Source organism: Leuciscus leuciscus (genome assembly GCF_965113295.1).
Source record: "Leuciscus leuciscus genome assembly, chromosome: 1".
NCBI classification, from domain to species: domain Eukaryota; kingdom Metazoa; phylum Chordata; class Actinopteri; order Cypriniformes; family Leuciscidae; genus Leuciscus; species Leuciscus leuciscus.
Window position 1 is genome coordinate 66,638,226 of NC_138725.1, and position 25,019 is coordinate 66,663,244.

Genomic DNA, 25,019 nt, shown 5'->3' on the forward strand with positions numbered 1-25,019 from the left:
TTAAAGCCTGTCCCACATTTCTGCTCATCCACTTCTCTCTCACCAATGGAACTGTCCCTACATCATTTAAAACTGCTGCCATTACTCCAATTTTTTAAAAAAAATCTGATAATCATGACATGGAGGCGCCGGCGCCTGAACTGGAGCACGTCTCATAAATGAACCGAAACTCAACATAAGGTAGCCTACTTGCCTCACAGACCTGAGAAATACATCTATAGAAAGCTTGAAATTTTAAACAGAACAATTCAAAACGAAAGAAAACAGACTGCTCTCTGCTTATGTAATCCGAAATGTGCATTTCTCTCTGGCGCGTTCACTACTGCGAAGATAGCGAGTCAGCATCGTCAACTTCATCTTTGCAGCCGACACTGACAGAAAACACTTGTTTATTTATAAACAATTAAAATGTCTGCTATATTTGACATATTCATAATCATTACTTTTGCTGGTTCTTGGTGACAGCTTTTAGTTGCTTTATTGGCAGCGCCATCCATGTTACATGAATGCGTCACCACCGCACCACATCCCACATTTATTTAGATTTGCATCTGAAAATACGCTCAAGTCCCATTACGCCCGTTTCACACATACTCCATGTGCAGTGCGTATGCGGTGCAGGAGCAGCACGCGCTATAGTGCTTTCACATATGATGCGTTTGCAGTGCGTAGGCTAACTGATCTGCGGCTGTGCCACAAACACATATTCACTATTTGTATTTCAAGTTATCAGCAAATTTTATTTAAAAAAAAAGGTTTGTCAGCATTGCGATTCTCTTTGTAGACATACACTCTTTAATAGACGCATTCACATTTAAACACAATTTAAATAAAGTATTATTCAATTAAAACTTAAAATGGAACTATACGGTTATCCGGACCACACGTGTGTCTTTTAGTCCCGTAAAGTCCTGTTAGGGGTTAACAGTTTAGGACCCATGGACCAGATGTTTGAAAGAAGACCCGGAGTCAGAATTATTAAAAAATAGAAGAAAAGTTTTACTGAAAATAGTTTGCAGTTTCATCAGCAGAAGTTCAGCTTCAAGACTCACACAGGAGTTCATAGGCCGCCCCGCTTACAGTTACAAAGATCACAGCAGTTATACCATTTCCAAGGTCTAAGCTACGTCATTGCTTACAGGTTGAATAATTCTCATTGGCTAAGAAATAGATAAACATAGTAATTTTCCACACATATACAGATAGACTGAAGCATATCTCCATAGATTATGCAGCTGACACTCAGACCCTGAAGTCAGGCACGTCGTGACCTTCCAGGTCGCAGATTTGGGTTGCTGGGTGCCATCATGTCTCGAACAACAACTCAGTCAATCTCCAACAATGCCAGTGGTTCCTTAACCTGTAAGCAAGAAGACTAACACACACACCGACACACAGCTTTTCCAAGGTTGGATTTGGCCAGGCTCTAACTATAAACAGGAGTCTCGTCTCAAAACATCAAGATAACAATGACCCCTTTATGTTTTAACACGTTGAAGACCTTTCTCAAACACAAAACATGTCCCTATTTCATTTCTGGAAGCCGGGCTAAATAAGCAAGCTACATTCAGATATCAAATACTGACATTAAAGAATACATGAAAAGAACATTTCAGTAATAACACTGGTAACTTCTATAACAAAGTAAAATCTCCAGAGAAGTCATTCAATTCATTTGATATTTAGAAGGGAAAAGATTGACTAATACCTTGATTATAATCACTCATTACATATACATTGAAGCAGCAGTGGATTCCAATCCACCCCCTTCAGTCCGTATAGTCATCCCTGATTGGTCTTAACCCCAGTGACGGGTAGGTTTAGGGGCGGGGTTAGGGGTAGGCCATCGTGTGGTCCGGATAACCGTATAGTACCCTTCAAATTGACAAAAACAGCTGACTCATACCCTTTCTTTTGCAGAATTTAAATCTTTATACAATAAATCTTGCATGTCACAAAGAACTTGTTTTTCCAGCTCCACCAGTGAAACAAGTGTTGTTCATTATGTCGCCTTGTTAAGTAAATTGTAGTTTTCCTTGATTTACCCCGGTCTTAAAGTGAAAAGATGACTAGTAGTATTTAATTAAATGCATTTATGGTGAGATTACTACATTTTATTTAATTAAATGCATTTATGATGAAATTACAAAATTTTCATGTCAATCTGGTCAATATGTGTTCATTTTGACCACAAACTTTAATTCACTTTAATTCAGCGCGTGCAGCACAGCAGAAATAGACTCGGTGCGGAAACGATCGCTGCACTGCTGTATACGCACCGCACCTGGAACGGATCGCCGGACCGCAACCACATGCAGTGTGAAAGCTCTAACCAGTTAACATGGGTACGGAGAAAAAATACGCACTGCAAACAGAGTATGTGTGAAACGGGCATTAGGACTTGTATATTAAGCCCATGAGAACCGTGGGGAGTCAACCCACAGCCGGAGCGGAGCGCTGCCCTGCTGAAAATGTGAAGCAGAAACGCTTAATGTCAGATAACGTCCATAATAATTGGACTTTGGGTTCAAGTTTAACCGTTTTCAGTGGTTACGAGGAGCAATATGAGAGAGACATTTGGTAATCATTGTTTAGGTAGGCTACATTAAACCACGTCATGTCATATTGTCAACATGAAGCAGAATAGTGGGTCACATCTGACTCCATTCAAGCCCAGGTTTAAAATCCTGGCAAGACAAGCTAGAGCTCAATTCTCACACTGAGCAAAAAAGTGGGGGAGTGGGATATAAGATGGGAAGAAAGTGATGCTCTACTGTTCAATTGTTAAGATGTGTTGAGATTTATTATCTGTAAAATTGTTTGAGACGGTTGAGTCAAGATGTGTAACAGAAAAGGGGACATTTTTCCTCCCTTTATTTAATTTTTCTGAAGTTAAGCAGTTTTTTTGAACATGCACAATTTTCACATTTAATTTATTTTCTTATTTTGAAATGCAGCCCTACTTTTGTATAGTTAATGAGAGAACATTATAGTTATCTACAGTCATTCATATATATTCAGTTCTATGTTATGTGACAATAAATATTGTCAAAAAGTTTTAGAATTTTACTAAATTCATTTGATTTGTCAGTCAGGTATTGATTACATGCAGATGTTGATACAACTACTAGGCTACTTGAATATATATCACACTAAATAGTTAGACATTATTATCTTCCGGACCTTTGCTTCAAGACATTTTCTCTAACTGGACCTCTTTAAATTTTAGTTGAATACCCCTGCCCTAAACCTTCCCATCTCCACCCCCTGATCCCTTAACCCACCCCTAAACCTACCAATCTCCACCCCTTATATCTGGATCCAACTCCGCCCCCTGGATCTCGTGTACTGCAGTGAGGTGCTACTGGATGCGCGACTGTGTGACATAGTTGCCAAGTCCGCTTATAATATGCGACTTTGGGCTTTTTTTTTTAGTAAGTCGCGTTAAAACAGCACAGGTTGCGGGTTGCGTTTTTTTAGGCTTATTAAAAAATATATGGTTGCTTGTTAGGAAAATCTGACAAGCAACTTCGTTTTCTTTACATCTATGGTGGTTGCCGTTTTCTCAATCTCCAATACATTGATTGACACTGTCTGCTCATAGATATAGCCAATCAGTGCAATCATATAAGTGCTGTGGCGTAACATTCGTCAAAACATTCCGCCGAATCCGCCCCCTTATCCCCCTCATTGGAGAAAAATCACGTTCAACGTGCAGGCGGCGCGCGCGGCGCTAAAATCCAGCTATGATCGACAGAAATACACGTATTTCAATTTCTACAAACAATGCCTCCAACGAAGTGGTCCAAGTATGGCAAAAAGTACAACAAAGACTGGGAAAAGGATAAACAACTTAAAGACTGGATAGGCCAAGTGGTTGGTGATCAGAGTAAAGCGATGTGCAGGTACTGTAAAACGGAGATTCGTGCTCACCATGGAGACCTGCTACAACATGTAAGCACAGACAAACACAAGCGGAATGCCAAACCATTTTCCTCAACGCGTCTAACAGACATCGGTTTTACAGTGTCAAAACCTTCGACTACAAATCAAATGGCTGAGCTTCAGCTAGCAAGCTATATAGCTTGCCACACAGCAGTTAGTTCAGTTGATCACTTGGGTGAATTGGTAAATTTGGCCTTTGAAAAGGACGTGAGCATCCATCGTACAAAATGTACAGCACTTATCAGCAATGTCATTATACACAACCCTGCATGTTTAAAGACTTGCTAAAAGATATTGGAGAGGCTCCGTATTCACTGGTAATCGACGAGAGCACAGATGTCGCTTCGGTAAAGCAGCTGTGTGTGGTAGTGCGTTACTTCAGTGTCTCATTAAACAAAATTGTTTCAAAATTTTGGGGTTTAGTGGATCTGCAGGGAGAGGCGGCAGAAGCAATCGCGACAACACTGACGCAGTTTCTTGACAGTATCGGTCTGGATTTCAAGAAGTGTGTAGGCATCGGAACTGATGGTTGTAGTGTCATGGTTGGACGGAAAAACTCAGTTTATACTCACCTTCTCAAAAAGAATGAGAAACTACAACTGCTTAAGTGCGTGTGTCATTCAATTCAACTTTGTGCCAGCAAAGCCGTTGAAACACTGCCTCGCAATCTCGAGTTTTTAATTTCACATTCGCACAACTGGTTTTCTCACAGTGCACTGAGGCGCAGAGAATATGCCAAAATTGACCAATTAATCAACCCCGGTGAAACGCCATTGATGCTAGTGCAGCTTTCAGGCACTAGATGGCTCTCCATATATGACTGCTGTGTCCGTGTGTTAAAGCAATGGGATGAGCTGAAGTTACATTTCCAGCTGTGTAAAGATGCAAAACGATGCTATGATGCAGAAGTACTCTACCAGATGTACTGTGATCCTGTAAATAAACTGTACCTGGAGTTTCTTATGCCCATCTTACATGAGTTTTCTAGAGTCAACAAATTGTTCCAACTCGAAAATGGAAATGCATTTAAAATGCTGGACTGCCTACAGTCATTTTTCCGTACACTTATCTCCAGAGTAATCACACCCAGCGCCATACCTCCTTCTGATTCCAAACTCCTTGATGTCAATTTGAATGACACAACCAATCATCTGCCCGTGTGTGCGGTTAATTTCGGCGTGCAGTTTACTATTACTCTTGGAGAGGCAAAGCTGGACAGCCCTGCCGAAACAAATATGAAGAACAGATGCCGGGATTTCCTTCTGGAAGCAGCAAAGCAGGTGCAGAATAGGCTCCCAGCAAATATCAATACCTGGAAATCCATGTCATCGTTCAGCCCATCTGTGATTCTATCGCAGAACAAACCTCAGTTAGCCACAGTATCTATGCTGAAAATGTACACTGGTGATCTCGGGGCCCTGGATGCACAGTATCAGGCAATCAGCTTCCATGAGTGGAAAATAAAGGATGACTGTCAAGCAGAACAGTTCTGGGCCGAAGTTCTGAACTACAAGGACAGCAGTGGGGAACAGTGTTTTAAAGATCTGGCCCTGTTTGCGCTGTCTCTTCTTGCGATGCCTTTAAGCAATGCAGATGTTGAAAGGGTTTTTTCACAAATATACCATGTAAAATCTAAATTGCGGAACAGAATGGGGCAGAAAACACTCAGTACAGTAGCATATTGTACATTCGCTACGGCCTAAGAAGACTCGGAATTTGTTGCAAGGACTTTGTCCCAAGCCAAGAAATGTTGCAGCGCTTTAGTGTTGGGATGTACAGAGGTGGAGAGGAGACCGCTGGGGATATGATGGACAGTGCAGGGGAGGAGAGGGATGACCTTCTTTTGTAAGGTAAATTTGTAATTTTTACAATGTTTTTGTAATATATTAATTATCACAGGTTTTAATAAAAAACAAGTAGGCCTAGTCCTATACAATACTAACAGAAGATACATATGGTTCAATTTTATTTTATTAAGCTAAATATATGTTACAGCTCCTCTTAATGCTCTTGTCTTTCCCTTCTTGTCTTTTTGTCCTTTTCCTTCTCTCCAATCCTATCCAGCCTCATAGGTGATCGGAGATGAGGAAAGTGCGTGCCCTCCGCTTTGTTGCAGTTCGCTGAATTTTTTTTAATCCTTTTCTAATATAGGAGTGGTTTCAGTTTAATATGTTGAAGGCTCATTTATTGGTAATAAATGATAATGCGGAAAATAAATAATCGAATAATATTGGGCTTGTTTTGGGCTTGTTTTTGAAGCTCCAGTTGCTTATTTGTCTCGCGAGAGTTGGCAACTGTGCTGTGTGAGAGAGTGTGTGAGAGAGTGTAAGTGCGAGAGTGAATTTTGTGTTTCTACCCCTGCCGTTCCCGCACAGGGTTGCAATTCTTTAATGTGATCTAACAAAGGTAAAGAGAAAACAATTTGTTGAATTAAAAACCCAAACATGCAGCGGGTTCACCAGACCCACGAACACTGGCTGAATAACAAAAATATGAACACCACACAAGGTTTAAGTAGGGTAGTTTCAGCTGGCTAACTAGCAGTAGCTAGCATCATGCGATTACATATTTGATTTGGCGTAAATATTCAATTTTAACGGTAACACTTCATCCAACTCACATAGGCTACAGCTCCACCGTATGTTGGCTGATCATTACCTCGGACCGTTTTGCAAACGTTCGGCAAAAACTTCAGGCAAAAATGAACCTGTTGATGTTTAAGACATATGTAACTAGATGTACCGCATGGCGGTACAAAATATGACCGCCGCTCAGGCCTGCACTGGCTTTCCACAAAAATAAATGACGTGGAGCAATTTGGCTGTATTGCGTGTTTATGTATATACCTAAAAAAAGTAGTAGTATGTGCATGTCTGTCTGTGTGTGTGTGTGTGTGTATGTGTGTGTGTTTGTGTATGTGTGTGTCTGTGTGTGTGTGTGTGTGTCTGTGCGTGTATGTATGCGTGCGTACATGTGTGTGCGCGTGTGTTTGTGTGTGTGTGTCTGTGCATGTGGATTTGTATGTGTGTGTATGGGTGTGTGTCTGTGCGTGTGGATGTCAGTGTGTGTGCATGCTTGCGTTTGTTTGTATTCCTGCATGTGTGTGTGTGACAGTATCATCCTAAACCAGCAACCCTTCGCTCAACACCACCATCTACAGGCCGATGAGTGTACAGTCACTAAATGTGCACATAAATGAATTTATTTTATACCCCCCCATGGATGAAATTCTACGAAACTTAGCATACCCCCAGAGGATGTCAAGTTAATCATACACATGAAATATGGTGCAGTTCTGAACATCTCAACTGAAGATAGGGGCGATTAAAGCAGAATAATATTGCATTTTCATTTTTTATGGGAGGGGCGCAAATCACAAATGAGTGATTATGGGCTAGGTTGATGTGGGCCCTTAAGACCAACATACCATAAAAATGTCTTCATCCTCGGTGCCACGGTTCAGGTAGTTATTTAGGAAAAACTGCATTTTTTGGGGTTTGGGGGGGGCCCATCGCGGGGGGGGGGGGGGGGGGGGGGGGGGGGGGGCTGGGGTAGTTGCCCCCGGGGACCAAACGAAATTTTTCCGTAAAAGTCTAGCGGCGGTCATAATTATAACGTTAAAGGGTCAGTAAGCAGCCAATATTGTAACCAGAGAGCTAAGAGCTCAAGTTAGAACTGCATGTAATAGAAACAAGATTATAAGTATAACTATCAAAGAACATAGGCTATCAAACAGAGCAGAGTTATAATGTACATAAACATGTCATACAGATTTACTTCTGCAGGAGTAGCCAACACACACACACACACACCACTCCACACACACACACACACACACACACACACACACACACACACACACACACACACACACACACACACACACACACACACACACACACACACACACGTGCCCTAGTAATCTTCAAATTACTTATTGTCACAGTTTACACACTGACAGAGGTTTGTACATGGCAACTCATGCAGTTTGCATGTGCATCTACCCTTAACACAATTTTATTTAATTTTTTTACACGAGCAGTGCACAAGTTCCAGTATGGCCTCAGGAGCTGGACGTGTAGAGATCATGGGCGCAAGACCTCAGAGCCCGTGCTTTTACTGGAGTAGCCTCATCCTCAGCCACTAAAAAAGTGCAAAACAATAGATCTAGGTTCTGCACCCTTCCCCACATCACTGATTAAGGAAAAATGGTTTGTAACTTTCAGCAGGGGAAAACTCATGCTCCATATATTGGTTCCACCTGTTCCCTTAACATGGGTAATAGACCAGTTTCACAGCGTTCAGGTGTCTGGCCTTGTTGATGTTAATGATGCCATAATTGGAAGGGTATATTTTTGCAGGGTGTTTTTATTATATAACTGTTAATACACTGTATATTATCTATATATTATTTGTACTACTCTTATACTGTTACTGCTACTACACTGCACATGTTGTTCATACTGCATATCCATATCTATTCTGCTCTTATAAGGCTACTGCTAATACATTGCACATTTATATTTAATTTATATTACTGTCTACTGTCAAGACCACTTGGCTCAATGTAGAGTTGACATAGGGGAGACCACACTGAACTTAATCTTTAATTAGAATGCTGGTTTATTAACGAATGATTTACAAAAGTCAGTAAATGGGAAGCCAAAATGGAGAACGGGTAAGGAGCGCCGACCGAAGCCAGCCTCTCATCGTCAGGCCGGAATAGCAGAAAGAGCGACCGAACCAACCGGAAGGCAATGATTTAAAGACTCTCTCATCCGTCCACCAATTAGCATGGCACGGCCCACCGCAACAGCTCCACCTAAAAGTGACACAGAACAGCAGCAGTAGCAAAGTCCTTTTAGGCAAGTCGTGCCACTCGGCCGCCATCTTGGCAACGCCTCCGGGCAGCTATTTCGGACTAACAAGACCAGGCTCCTATTTAAATGAATGGGCAGAGAGTCAGAACTGCACTTTCACTGGTCACCGGGACATAAAAACTGTATGTATAGAAACAGCAGTAAAATATGATAAAAATCGCTGAAAAAGTTTGATGACTTTGCCCCAAAATAAGGTTTAAAACGCCTTTTTCCCCACAGGTTATACTTTACTACGCATGCGCAAGGGTTCACGACACCAACTTCATTTACGTCTCTATCCAGAATGCCGGTGTTGTGCAATAATCAATGTCAATATTGTTCTCCATTATTTAAATATAAGCAGGTTTGCACTTTATCAGTAATAACAATGTATTGTATAGATCAGTTGTTTTAACTATTCATTAACATGAATCGGTTCAAAGGAGTCATTAGTTCGCGAATTGGACGTGTCATACGGTTGTGTGATTATCCCAGCAGTTAGGACAGTGACATCCCACAAGGTTAGTGTCAACACAGAAAACATTACATCACTGGATAGGTTTTTTCGTTTATTTAGAGAGTAATTTTATGTCAGCTGAATGTGCGGAACGCATTTCAGAGAAGATAAGGCAACGTATTTTAGCACAATTCACACCCAGCGGTAATTCAGGAAAAAAAAAAAATCTCCGAATGCTCCACATGAAACTTTGGTCTTCCGACCTTTTACCATAATGTCGTTTTATTTTGATTAATATGCGTGCGGGAGAGAGAGCAAGACAGCGCTTAATTTGGAGACGGTGAAGTCTTATTTACACTTTCGTCTGGCTCCGAAGAGAGAGAGAGAGAGAGAGAGAGAGAGAGAGAGAGAGAGAGAGAGAGAGAGAGCGACCGGGGCTCTCTCTCTCTCTCTCCGCTGTCGCAAAACCTCAACTGTGCGCATGCGTCAATGGAACCAGACGATAGACTTAAATGTTTCCCGGTTTGACTTTTAAAAGCAGATGATTGGCTTTCCAGCGGGAGGGGCGGGACATGTGCATACAACCGCCATCTTTGACGTTACGGGTTTTCCTCAGGTTTTCCTTTTATAGTTGTATTGAGGATTGAGGAAGTGGCATGTCTCTTATATAAATTGTCTCTGGCAGTAGGCAATTCAGGCTTGATTACCCACACATGGCCAAGCCAGGGAAAGACACACCCAGCACTTCATAGCCAGGCGTGACACTGCACTGTATGTCTTATACTGCACCGACTGTCTATATAATACTAACCTTCCATTGCAGTTTCTTCAACTAATACTGCCTTCTCTCCTCTCCTTTTGTGCTCGTTTTATCTTCGTGATATTTGTGAAATGGCTGTAGCACTCCCTGTGGTAGCCAGTGTTAACTGGTTTGACTAACTCGTTTGTAGGTTCATGGCTTTGTAATTTGTATGCCCGCACTGCCTCTTCTGCTATAATACTTTCTCTGCACTCAAGGTCTTTACACAGAAACACTGATTTAATGAATTTGTCCCAGCTTGTGTCTGTGAAGGGAATGGTGGGTCTACTTCCCTCAAATATATGCATGCAGCACTTCATGTTTTGCCATTTATACCCAGTAAACGTGTGCGGGGAAAAAAAGTATTGTCTGGCTCGTTTTTATGACGTTGTGTTTCCAAGCAATTCAGATCAAATGTGTGAAATCAGAACGGTGTATTTATTAAAGATTACAACTAAATGACATGACGTTGTATGACAAAAGATGCTTATATAAAATAAAAAACAGTAAGAATGGATAACGTCACCTCTACATTCACATTTTCACATCAAACTGAATATGTAGCATAAGTGGGTAAAATGAGTTAGCGGAGCGCGCCAATGTGTTGACAAACGCATCACCAACACCGACACTTTCCCCCGAACTCCATCTTGATGACAACAACAATCCTCCGATGGTGAGAGGCTGACGGACAACCAAAGAGTATAGAAGTTAGTATAGATAGATTTACGATGACGTCACATTTCTCCCGGAACTCCTTACGGCGCCATCTTGTGTGTCAAGTGGGTCAAGCGTTTGTGTTACGGAGCATGATAATATCCTGAAGCAATGGGTCACATGATACGGTTATTCTCCGTTTGGCTGGAGTTAAAGGCAGGGTAGGTAGGATTTTTCTGAAAAAATAAACATTCCAAATTTGTTTAAACTGTCTTCATATACCAATTCATAATTAAAATGTAAGCACTCTGAAAAAGAGAGTATAAAAATCGAGTGTCTGTAGACCTCTCACGACTGTTGTAAACACAGTTATTTCCATTCACTCCACCCCCTCCCTTCTGAGCTCCTTCCAAAGCCACGCCCCCAAAACGCATGAACGCGCGACGCATTTATTTACCTGAGACGAGTGGAGAGGAAGGAGTGCAGTGCATGCAGTGACATCATGTCAGAATCACATGTAATAAAATACCTAACTTTATCACTATAAATATAAACAAATAAGATGGCTTTTAGTACTCACTATCAAGCTAGCATATCGATACTGGTAAAGTTTAAAATATATTTTGTTTGATTCGGTAACAAGCTATATTTATAGGTAACGAGCTATATTTATAAGGCAAAGCTAAAAACAGGTTGCATTGATACACGTTTTTCCATTACCATCAGTTACACTGTGATGAAGGTGAATTTCGTGTAAGATTCATAACACATACCAGGGGTCGGGTTATCAATCTATCGGGCCAACTTTGGCCGGGGGCCAATATTTTTTTTAGCCAGTAGATGGCGGGCCAGCTACACAGAGTAGGCCTATGGATACAAATTAAATACTTTTATATAGGCCTATAATCGCGGAATATGATGGGTCCGTCACCGTCCGTGGATCATTTGTTCAATCGTTTTTTCAAATTAAAACCAAAAATAAAAAGATGAAAAACGACTTGTTTTTCCATTATTTATTTCCTGAACTAAAATGAAAAACGAATAACAATGGGTTTTCTGATTTTCTGATTGTGCTCAGATCAAAAATAGAAAAAATTAATTACTGGATTAGACAAATTTTCATTTTGATTTTTAATTTAACACCTTAGGCATATATCAAGGAAATCATTTTAAACAGATCAAGTACTATTGTGGTAACAGATTACAGCCATTTTAATAAAGGTGTGAATAGCAATCATACTCATTCGCTTACAGTCCGACTTTTGAACTTTATTCCTTTTTTTTGTATTATTATTTATTCGGGACACACACATACACACCTAAGGTTTAAGGAGTTCTGCAAACTCCTGCAAACTCAGGAGACTGTTTTTTTTCTGTCCCGCTCCCACAAGGTTCTATTCAGCAACCGCTTAAAAATACACTCGGTGTTCACCGGCTTTATTTCCCGACCTGACGGTTCCGCAAAATTTAGATCTCGTTTCCATAATCTCACATTCAAATGTCTCTTAACGGCAAGAATGAGATTAAGTAGCCTATAATAAATGCTATAAAAAATTGTGTTCGTGTCAATATAAATATTAGGCTATTTTAACATTGTACTGTCAGCAGAGAAAAAAAATGCCACAGAAAAAAATTATGAAATATAAATAGCCTAACATAAATTAAATAGGACAAAGCCTATCACTCAAATTTCTAAGCAACATAAACGAAAATCATATTGCCCTACTGACAAATGAAGTAGGCTATTTTCTGCCGAACTATTTCAAACATCCTTGCAAAAAAAGAATGTTGTTGACTGACAATGGTTTCAGTACCAAACAGCTCCTCAGAGATAGGTGTACAGGTGGTCAGAATTAAGTGCGGATACGCTGTCAAAAGATGTCGGGAGTGGGCTATTGTCAGTCAGACCGCCCGCTCCGTCCAAAGTAGCCTACACCAGAGTTCTGACTGCAACCGTCTTTTGACGCGCGAATTGACACAAAGTGGTCAAGCATATAACTAGACGCGGCAGGCACGAATTTGACGCGCTATTCGCGTCCGGTGTGAACGCACAGTTATACTTTAAAATGTAATCCCGCGCCGCATGATTCCCTATGGGTGTTTCACACAGTATGCGGCGGTGAAATCGCCGCGCGACTACGGCTTTTCTCAAGTAGTGGAAGAGTTTTGTGCAGCATTTAGGACTTCCAAAATAATCCGGTGGGCCAGAAAATATTGCTGGCGGGCCAGTTTTGGCCCGCGGGCCGCCAGTTGTCGTTCCCTGACATATACGGTGTTTTGCATGTAATGAAAACAGTACCGGAGACAAGTACCGATACCTAGGGTATATGCAGGAATCAGAGATGAATTTACTACCTTTTTTTACCACCTCCACAATATTTTTTACTACCAACACGACATCAAGCAGCAGCCCTTTTTTGGGGGGTGTGGGGGTGGGCGGGGGGTGTAAAGCACCACTTACTACTTACTATAACACTGTCACACCCATCATACATATTAGGTACACTAATGTTTAATTGTTATCATTAAGTATTGTCATTGTCAATTATGTTTTTTTTGTAGTGTCGAGTTGAGTTTCAGTTGTCCTTATCTTAACCCTAGCCCTTGAGTTATCCTAACCATAGCCCTTAGCCCTAATAAGGTGAATAATAACCTTGGCACTTTGTCATTGCTATCAACTCCGACTCACTCAGGGCTCGACATTAAGCCTTTTCATGTGCTTGTCCTCTGGACAAGTAAATCTGTCATTCACTTGTCCGAGTAAAAAAGTTGCTTGTCCGGAATGTTTTTGGTGTGTGTGTGTGCTGTAAATATAATTTATTCTGAAGAAATATCCTCATCTGTGTTCAATCAGCTCTGATATATTTAAATCTGCATATTGTCATATCTGCACCTTTAAAGGGATGGAAATGGAGATGGAGGTCGAAGGCTAAACACAGTGGTGTAATTTTTTCTACACCTTATGAGAGCAATGTTTTGCTGACCTTTGAAAATAGTGCGGAAAGCAAAACACTGCATAATTAGAGATAAGCGGATGAGCTCCAACGTCTCCCGAATCCGCAGCCAAAAACAAATCATCCACCCGCCACTCACCCGCAACAATAATTTTCTCTGATTCAAGTATCCGTACCCGATGGTCAAAGTTATTATTCTTATGTGTGGTTACGTGTGAGGATAAATGGATGATCATCACCTTCAACAGCGGACTCGAGGCGACACGGCTGATGCGCGCATCTAATACAATGATGAGTGAGCGCTGCTTCTAACCCTGTAACACCCCTTGTTGTAAAATTACAACGTTACATTTAACCATCCTTAAAAACAATCTGTTATATATTTTTTTTTTTTACCACATTTACATAGTCATTGGGTCCTATTGTTTGTCCTCACAATGCTATTGGATAGAAGAAGTGTTTATAGGTCCGGTCATCTGGCTATGAACTCACTCTACCTGCAAACTTCCCGCTGAGCTCATCTCCTTTTTTTGCATGACTGGATTTGTCAGGATTAAAGTAAGTAAAATTGCTTAAATATTTTTTTGGGTGTTTATTACAATGTCTAGAACATGTACATATTTAGTTATTTTGGAAAACTTTCATCAAATTTGATTTAGAGCTTGTTATGTCTATGTTGTAATTCTACAACGTTGGTCCAGAGTGGTAGTCAAAATAGCCTGTGCACCTTACACATTACATAAGGACACTGCACTTTTCAAATGATCACAAATTGAAAAAAAAAAAAAGTAGTAGAAATGTAGTGTTACATGATTCATTGTAACTAAGCTCTAAATGTGTTTTTCTGTTAATTTTTTACTTAGTTTAGCTTAGACCATTATTAAACACATGAATAAATTGTATGGGATATTTGAAACTTCAGCATCTATAGCAGTATTTGAAACTCCCTGTATCTTTGTAGTTTTTTTGTTTGTTTTTTTACTTCTAAATGATCCTGAGCCATTTTTTCTCAGTGTAGCCCAAGCAGCAGTTAGTAGCATTAGGAGATAGAAAAACAGATTCTGAATGTTCTGGTATTCTTGGGATGCCTGTTGCATTGTCCAGGGACAGGTGCAAATGGTCTTGAATGTGAACCTGTAAGTGCTCTGGGGGGATGCATGTGTTCTTTTAGTATGATAAGTAGAGAGCATAATAGGCTGCAATAGACAGTATTGTTTGAATGTAGTGAAATGTTGATTATCACTTCATTGAAATTATAATTATATAAAAGAGTGATTACCACTCTTCCTGGGGGGATGCATGTGTTCCTTTAGTATGATAAGTAGAGAGCATAATAGGCTGCAATAGACAGTATTGTTTGAATGTAGTGAAATGTTGATTATCACTTCACTGAAATTATAATACTTATGGGCATGCTAATGGGAATACTTAGATTTCTACCCACATGGTCTACCACCCTGTCTATTCTTTCAGTTTATCTTCTACAATGTAAGACCCAAATTGTATTATTCACATATTTAACTTCATTATTTTTTACTTTTTCCATTTCATAATGCCACCAGCGCAGAAAGGTCTTTTATTCAGTGTGCAGGATGTGATTGCTTCAGTCCAAAATGGAGAGAGCGATTTTGAAATGGACTCAGACGACACTGATGCAAGTGACTCAGAGAATGAAGATGCAGGTGAAATGGACAATGAAAACCACCAACCCATTGACTGCCCAGCCAATGATGATGTGGAAATCAAGCCCCAACCAATTAAACACACTGTGCCCCGGGACAGGTTTCGCTGGCTGAAAAAGGATTTTATCAGTCCCAATACCGTAAATATTTGTTTCCAATATTTTTTATTAATAAATGCTTATTCATAAAACTATGATTGTTGTGTGGTTATTACTCATGATATATACTGTTATGGGGCTAAGTAAGCAATCAACCCTGCAAATGAATGCTTAAATGTTCTGTATATCTGTTCAGACAAAGTGAGTACAAACACAGAAATTCTGCTCCCAACAATGCCCAATGTTGCAAATTTACAACATTTTCCTAAAAACTTACTAAAACGTAAAAAATCTGAAAACTCTTTCATTTCTACATCAGAGGCCACCTAAAACAATATCTGGGAGGTCAAAAAATGTTTTGCTAATTTCTTTCTATATCTGGGTCTTACAGGGCTAAATGAACATTTCTTTAAAACAAAATTGATTTGACAGAATTTCATTTTCTTAATGGCATAAACAGGCTTTACTCCCTTGAAACGAATGGAACATGCTCATATTTTAAAGAATGTAGTATTTTCGTTAATAATAATTTATCTGTCCAACCGCGACCCACCCGAAATTAATCAGAATGTTATTTTGATTAGCCTACTTGACCCGCCCCATCCGCGGATTATCCACAGAGCCCCCGCGGATATAACCGCGATCTGCGCATCACTATAATAATATTGTCTGTTTCTGCATCCATTGCATATAGAGCTGTTTTACTTCATTTTCCGGGCCAGAACGTCTACATTTGGTTGTTTTGGCAGTGTATAGTGTAAATGCAAATATCGGATACGGGTCACTTATAAAAGATGATGTAAGCGGGTCGTCAAAAAAATCGGATATAGTCAGCAAATCGGAATTGGGCATCAAGACCTGCAGTGTAAATGCAGCCTACGACAGCGAATTACTTTACATCTGAGGCGTTTAAAGACTCAATTTGTCCATTATTTATTTCTAAAGAAACACGAAAATGTATAAAAGGCTCCATGACCTTGTATCTTACGTTAGAAGCAGTTTTTGTAAAAATAGGCTAACGATTGCGTCATAACCACGCGACTCTCTGTCGCACAGTAGAGAGATTACCGTATGGACAGGAGGAGAAGCTCGCGCTCGACCATTAGGAAGTGAGTCCTTCTAATTGACTTCACTTGTCTCCGTTGAATCCAATGGGGTTGCTGTGTCCAGTTTATATACTGTCTATGGTGGCGGCCATAGACATAATAAATACATAGATGCCCTATTGGCCGCTTTGGAACGTTGCTGCGATACGGCAACGCGTCCGCCATTTTGCGGAGGGCAAGACTGCGCTGTAATCAAATGCAAGTAAACAGGTGAGCTGCGGTTTTTCTGGATAAAAACTAAACAAAAATTACATTTATCAACCGATTTCAGTGGTTTGTATGTGGTGTACAACAAAGTTCCATCTCTAGTTATTTAAAATCTCGATAGTTAGACTTCTAAAATATTTTTTTTTAATAAGGAATGGCCAAAGCTCAGGCTTGTCATGTATTTGGCTTTTTGGATAAGAATTGTGAACACCCCCATACGGAGATATAATTTAATTTTCACATTAAATTAAATAAAGTTTTCTTATTGTGGAAAAAGCATATTCTGTCATTGACCCGATTTTAGCAATAACAAAGATAACTGATGGATCCTTTATGGTAATACATATGATATGGTACAACTACAGTGCAATGCAAATAGTAAATATAAGATAAAGTGAGAAGTAGGCTAATAGTAAATAGTTGAGTCAATAAAATAAACAAACAGTATACAGCAAATAAAATAGTAATGAAAAGTATAATTATATAATATCATAAGTATAATATTATATAATAATAATAATAATAATATATTGATGATAGCATATAGTTTATGTATAATACTATAATAATAGCAATAGAATATGAAATATCAATTACAGAATATAGACAATAAAAAATAATAAGTTAAATAGTTACTATGAATAGTACAATAATTTAACAGCATAACTATAATAGATTGATAATCGCAAGTGGTATATTATTATAATAACAATAATAAATAATGTATATATTTTAAAATATTCTTACATAGGCTATATAAAATAAAATGATGCAACCCCGTCTCTTTTTGTTAAATTTCAGTTTTTAAAAGGTATAAGAAGCTATACAAGTCAAGAAATAAAGTAAACGATTCAGTCAAACATACAGCAGGCTACAACTTTAAAGTTAAATAGCCTAAATATATAAAGTTATGAAACTTCACTTTGCCTTCAGCCAAAACAATTTGCCAAGGAACAAATGATAGATTATTAAGACCAAAGATCGCCCGTTAGATATACACAAGATGAATTATTCTCATGTTTAACCACTAGACTAAAGACATCAGATCCAGCGGCGAACGTCAGAAGCACTAGCCGAGGTAAGGCTGTTCTCGGCGGGGTACATGAGCGCTGAGCGTCCGGTGATCGCTGGATCTCACAACTCCGAAACCCTCAGATAACATTTTTAAATAGGCGCTATCTTTATAAATAAAGATTTGAGCTTTAAACAACTACATTGTCGACTGAAAAACTCTTATAACTACATTTCGTGACACAATAACAGTAGTATTTTTAAATTTCGCGGCCTTTCTCCTCTGAAAATAAAAATAGTAAATGAAATACAACCAGAAACAAATTTTCAGTTTTGCTTGTGAAAGGTAATTCCCTGAGACCTGTTTTCAATTGTGTGGCGATTTGTACAGCCCCAAGCAAGCACACGAAATAGGCATTTTTCTCAATTCTCGTTATGAGAGGTATGGGAAAGTTGCCCTCCGCAGTATGGCGGCGCCGTTGATGTACGATCCAGCGGCCAATAGGGCGTCTATGTATTTATTATGTCTATGGTGGCGGCAGGCGACCGTCTTAATGAGCGAGTCATTGAGTCATTCATTCAAACGATTCGTTCAAACAACTGATTCATTCAAGAATGAGACATGTGCTGAGTCCCAAATCGCATACTATCCGTCCTAAATAGTATGCGAAACTAGAATTAGTACGTCCCAAATCGTAGTATGTTGTAGTGTTGCACGGTGTACCGATACTTCAAAAGTATCGCGATACTCGGAAATTAAAAACGTCACGATACCTAAATTTTTCAGTATCGATACTTTATAAAAAAAAATAAAAAAACGCCTCCCTATGGACGTCTGTGTTTTTTTCCTGACGCACGCAGCAAAGAACCTGCCGCTGTCAGTGTCATGTGACAAAACACTACAGCGAGATGGCTGCATGTGCGAGCACAAGTGGTCCACGACTCATAGAAAAAGATGACGCGAGGAGTGACATATGGAAGTACGTTGCCTACCTTGCTCTGTTGCACGGTGCACCGATACTTCAAAAGTAAATCGGAAATTAAAAACGTCACGATTCCTTAATTTATTAGTATCGATACTTCTAAGAATGACTGCGTTCCAGATTTGTAAGGCCGGCGAGTCGACACACTGGCTGCGTGTCGTGTCCGTTTTTATTTCGGCTCCCATGTTAACTGGCTGCGTGACACACGCGTCTGGGCGCAGCTCGAGACGCGCGGAAAACGCGTGCATGCTACAAATAGAACCGACGCCTATTTTTCACGCGACACGCAAGCGTGTTAGAAGCGTTTCCAGGCAAAATAGAATAGGAAAAGATGTTTCTATGTCATTTTGACACGAATACATATTAATAAATGACATTTTGATGTTTGAACGTTTTGACATAAATACAATAAATGTCATTTAAAAAAAATATTATCGATTTTCAAATATTGCACCTCTCAAATACAGAACGAATTATTCTGTAGCCTATTTTGCCGTCAACACTGCCGACGTTGTCTTTGCTGCTATATATTTATGTTTAACATGAAGTATAGGCCTTCCACAAATATATCACCAATGAGGCTTATCATATGTTACCAATATTAAACATTGTTTAATATAATCACTGTTCATATTTTTATTCAAAGTTCAGAATCAAGATAAAGCTCTTATGTTTCTTATGATAAATGAGATAATGCTGCTAAATTTATATATTTTTTTACCTTGAATGTCATTGCTCTAATTTATTTTTTATATTTCATATTTTGTTCAAATGTTTAATATATCTGCTGTTCATATGTTAATTTATTAGTGTGTTATATGATTAGAATGTTGTCCCGGTTTTAAAATAAAGCACAGCAATGATATTTGAGAGTGTTTCTCCCTTTTCAGGAAAAGTATCGAAAAAGTATCGAAATCGCAATACTTGACTTGGTATCGGTATCGAAACAATAATTTTGGTATCGTGACAACACTAGTATGTTGAAATGAGTATTCCAAAGATTCCCGGATGGTCTACTATTTCCGGTTAGAATTCGAAGTGCAGATCAATGCACACTCTAACGGCTAATATTGCCCACAACCCATTGCGTGTGGGAGGGAGGAGCTTTGCGGTGATGGTGGTGATATAAAGGCAGTCGGATGCAGCAGCGCAGATGCGCCCTCAGTTTTTAAGTGTAAGAATTCAAATGTTTAACCCTAATTAAAGTTATATTTTATTGTCTCGTAATATTAATGGGTTTATGTTGTGCCAAAAAAAGTACTGTGTTTATCTTGTAGGGTCCGATGAAGATACTGAGCGCCTCATTGGGGTTATCAGGCTACAAAACAATAAATAAAAATGCTCTAGTACAGTGTCATGCAAGTGTCTTTTTTATGTATTTCTTTTGATGTTTCTGTCTGACTTATTTGTAGTAATACTGTGGCTGTACAAATGTTAACTTTATCAGTCCAACCAAATAAACATGGTTACTACACTTTTACTATAGTAAAAGCATGGTTCATTTTCATCTAGGTATTTTTAAGTATTATACATAAGTATAAGATTAAGTATAAAATACGTTAAACAATAGTTACACTATAAACTTTAAATATTTTAACTCAGAAAATAAGTAGCTTTCGTTACACACATTTGCACATGAACGTCAGAACCAGCAGCTCACAAACGACCTGCGTTTGGTTGATCTACGACGATGCCCTGCTTCACTCCTCAATTTGGTAAAACACATTGTAAATGTATTGTGGAAAAAAAGATGGGAATAGTAAATAAAATTATATTGGATATATAAGAATGAATGAAATGTAAAATGTAACTAGGCAACCACGTTGCATGACGTCATCGAAGTATGTCCCAGAACGTGCATACTCTTTTGCTACACACTCAAAAGTATGTACTTTTTCATCACAAAAAAAGTACATACTTTTAGGTCATAGTATAAGTAGGCGAATTGGGACTCAGCCATGTTTATGAATGGGACATTGAATCTTTGACTCAGCCAATTCGTTCAAAACGCTGAATCATTCAGTAATGAAACACGGTTAAGTGTTGCTGTGAGATGCGTTACGGTTCTGCTGTGACATTTGTTGTTCTATTTTTTGCTGCTGAAACAGAATAAAAACAGTCAATATTGTGTCTAAAATGTAAGTAACTTAATTTGAACTATTTATTGAACTGTTGTATCAAAAGCAATGCCACATTTTCAGTCGTGATGGTACTCAAGAAAACAGCACTCGTCGTGTGAGGTTGCTAAACTGTATCATATGTTAAAAATATTCAAACACATTTTGAATTTTGGCACTGGCAGTAACGTTATGTTGTTAACGGAGTTTAAACTGAGTTTACATTTGTTTGGATTTCTCCTCGAGAGGCTGCGCGAGCCTCAACAGCGCAACCTTGTTACCGTCAGTAATACATCCACTATCGATCGCAACTTACAATAAATATAATACAATCAGAATCATTCTCTCATTTTAGTGATTCCCTAGTTATTTTTTTATTTTTTGTTATTGACGTTTAATCAGGCTACTTGTCCGGTCGGGCAAGTAAAATTCTCTTTTACTTGTCCCTTCAAAAAATCCACTTGTCCCGGACAAGCGTTAATGTCGAGCCCGTCAGGTCCTGTTGTTAGCATCGTATATATTTTTAAATTATGCTAGATGAAGTTAAAATATGGAGACACAAATATTAAGCAAAAAAAATGGAAACTCATATATTGAGGTGGTGATGAAAAATTTACTACCAAGTCAAATTGCGTTTGTTACCTTTTACTACCTTTCAAGGGCCTTAAAGGGGTGGTAAAACACGATTTCACTTTTCTAACTTTAGTTAGTGTGTAATGTTGCTGTTTGAGCATAAACAACATCTGCAAAGTTACAACTTTCAAAGTTTAAAGCAAAGGGAGATATTTGCTTTTAAAGAAATCAATTTCTTAGAACTACAAAAAACGGCCAGTAGGGACTACACGACATTCCTGCGGGCTTGCTGACATCACTAAGCCCAATATTTACATAAACCCCTCCTCCGATGAAGGATTCGCACAACGGCTAGTCCTGAAAGATGGAGCAGTTCCAACTTTAAAAACAGAAACTGTTTACGGGCCACAACCTGTAAGTATGATTTATTTTTCGTCGTTTTGTTTTCCTGTAATAGTTCGTATTGTTAATTGTACGTTGTAGCAAGGAAGAAAACGAAGGACAACGCTGTTTGGCTCCACAAACCAGTTTGTTAAATGCTAACGTTAATTCATACTTATCCGACAAACACATACAAACTTCTGTTTAATATCACCAGCGCAGCGAACTTGGAATGTTCGTTGTTGTTGTCGTTTATGTGATCAGTGTGAATTATTCTTTGATTATAGCTTTTATGTATTGTTTATCTACATGCTTGTTTATCTACAGGCATGCTAAACATGGTTTTGTGTTTGATTTGGCTACTGTTGTAAAGCCAATGTTTAGTGTTCATATTGGATTAATAGTTCAGGCGACATATATTTAGCTACAATCGTTCTAAATATACAAAAGTAACAGTGTCATATAGCGATCTGCAGTCTTAAAAAACATACCTTTCTGAAACGTCCTTTAAATGCAGTTCTTGAACAGGTTCTGCTCGATCCTCTCCACTAACATTCTCTGGGTCTGAATCGGGCTCAAACTGGTATGGCAATATTGACGCCGTTGTTTACTGAAGCACAAACTACCGGTAAAGAAAAGGGGGCATGATGTTTCCGAACAACGTGCACTTGGCGGTTAGCGAATCACAACACACTGGGCCAGCTAACCAATCTGAGCCCATTGCGTATTTTGAAGGGGGGGGGGGGGGCTTCATAGAACGCGGAAATCATCCGACCGTTTTTACAAGGAGGGACAGAGCAGTGTAGAATAATGGTTAAATATGTGAAAAATAATGCGAATTTTTTAAAACGAAGCATGAACACATGTTACAGTGCACCCCACAAACACAATCAAGCCTTAGAAATAAGGCGTTTTACCACCCCTTTAATTTTGGTAGATTCATTTTACTACCTTTTACTACCGCGCGGACACCCTGGATACCGCATCGTCGGTTCGAGGACAGGTCCGGGGTCGAGGGCGAAGCAGAGGAGGTCGTTCAAGATTCTTTTTTTGCCTTCGCTGCCTACATATGCAGGTGCTTTGAATTTGGAATGCACTTTCTCTGCCATAATTTTACTCTTCGTAGGTTCCGCCATAGATATCATATATAAAGGCTAGATGTCTCGTGCTCGCTGCTGGCCAATGGAGGTCGACGTCCGCACGTGGCGGCCATCTTATCACAGGGCGCTCGCTCACTCGTTTAATGGTGCATGTACTTTTAAATAACCATAACTTGCTCAATTTTCTACCGATTTTCAAACGGTTTGGTTTGTTATAAACATCAGAGATGTAGTTATGACACTGCATACATACACTGCATACATATGAATAATTATAACATACATGTTCAAGCATTCGGAATTATAGCCACGTTAATAACGTTTGTAAGAAACCAAACCGTTTGTAAATCCGTCAAGATTTCAGCGAGATAAGAGGATTTGTGTGCATGCTGATCACTCACCTTAATTCACAGCTTCACTGTGAGAAGATGGCCAAACGGTGATGCCGGAAGTGACGGCGCCATAAGACTCTCCGCGCCTCTCTTGCACTCCTCAAATCAAACGGGTGCGCGCATATGGGCAGATCTTGTAGCAACAGGGGTGGTAGCCATGGTTGCGAGAGAGAGTGACAGTCGACCAAACTAATCAATTGTTTCGTCCCGGATGGAAATAATGAGCTGTGTTTATTGCAGATTAAAAGGTCTACAGTCACTCGATTTTTATACTCTCTTTTTCAGAGCACTTACATTTTAATTATGTATTGGTATATAAAGACAGTTTAAACAAATTTGAAAAAAATGTTTTTTAGAAAAATCCTAAATACCCTACCTTTAATGTTCAGTGCTGCTCTTGTGAACATTTAGAGGTTTTGTGCTCTGGAGATGTGACACTTTATCTAATCATTTCCAAGATGGGCTAGCTAAATGTGCTAGCTCTCATCGGCTGTCAAATCGCTGTACCCAGGCGTCTACTATCGACACGGCCCTTGAGGGGTGTTGGCTGGGCAGAAGCACACTCTGACGATTGTCCACCTTCATCACTTTCTCTGTGGCCACATCAGCTGGTCAAGCCAGAGGCAGAGGCTACACCTGGAGCACATCGCTCCGTGCCTCTGCTCTCCATCTCTCTCCTACACTAAATTAGTTCGGAGCGTTGTGTTGTTGTTTTTTTACCCAGATGGTGTTGTCTTGACACTGAGTCTAAATGTACCGTATAATAAGGGCTGTGCAGATATCAGCCGCCTGGCTACAGCGATGTGAACCGTCAATGCAGGGCTCCAGACTAACTTTTCCACGAGGGAGAGAGAGCAAGACAGCGCTCAGTTTGGAGACGGTGAAGTCTCGTTTACACTTTCGCCTGGCTCCGAAGAGAGAGGGAGTGCGCGCGCGCGCGACCGGTGAAGCAGTCGATTCGGTTCCCAACCGGAATTCCTGTTCCCTTTACGCAATCATACAACAAATCATGCGTAGTTGCCGAGTTACCTTACGTACCATCAGAACTGAATACTCTGATACGAGCAAGAAGCACAACTGGATGTACGGGAAGCCAAAAGGTTAAAAAAGGATTGTATTTTTTCCCGAAATTGAGTTTAAAAAAAAAAATGTATTAGAAGCGAGTTTTTCCCCATCTGTCAATTCAATCCAGATTATTTATTTTCAAATTTAAAACGTTATTACCGATTTCAATGTAATGTTTATTAAGGCTTTGATTTATTAAGGTTTATTAAGGCTTTGAGCCTTTGACGCATGCGCTGTCAGCAGACACAGCTCGTTGAGGGGGAACAGGAATTCCGCAAGGAAACAGAATCGACTGCTTCACCGGCTCTCTCTCTCTTTCTGCTCGTTCTTTCAGTTAAACATGCGCCCTGTCACGAGTGCAGCAGTTCATCTACATTACTCACCGATCAAATAAGACTTTGGCGGGCGCTAAAACAAGTTCAATGCAGGAATTTAACTGAGTAGTACATGACCATGCACTCGCACAAATGCGACCACATAACATTTTAACTCGCACATTCTCCAAAAATGGTCGCAGTCTGGAACCCTGCAATGTGACAATGTGAGCTAGCATCTTGGAAATTACGTTTCTTCTGGCTAATTTTGTTTGTTTAGAAATTGTAATTTGATTGAACGAATAACACACGGATTTAA

At 39.6% G+C, this 25,019-nt stretch overlaps 1 protein-coding gene across 1 annotated transcript in view; it reads right to left on the minus strand.

The window, feature by feature from the left end:
* Positions 1-25,019, minus strand: part of LOC309498221 (uncharacterized protein) — a gene marked incomplete at its 3' end in the record, with an annotated part of 31,766 nt that overhangs the window by 6,660 nt on the left and 87 nt on the right. The window contains exon 2 of the mRNA XM_082168795.1: positions 23,331-23,546. The remainder of the gene's footprint in view (positions 1-23,330; positions 23,547-25,019) is intronic.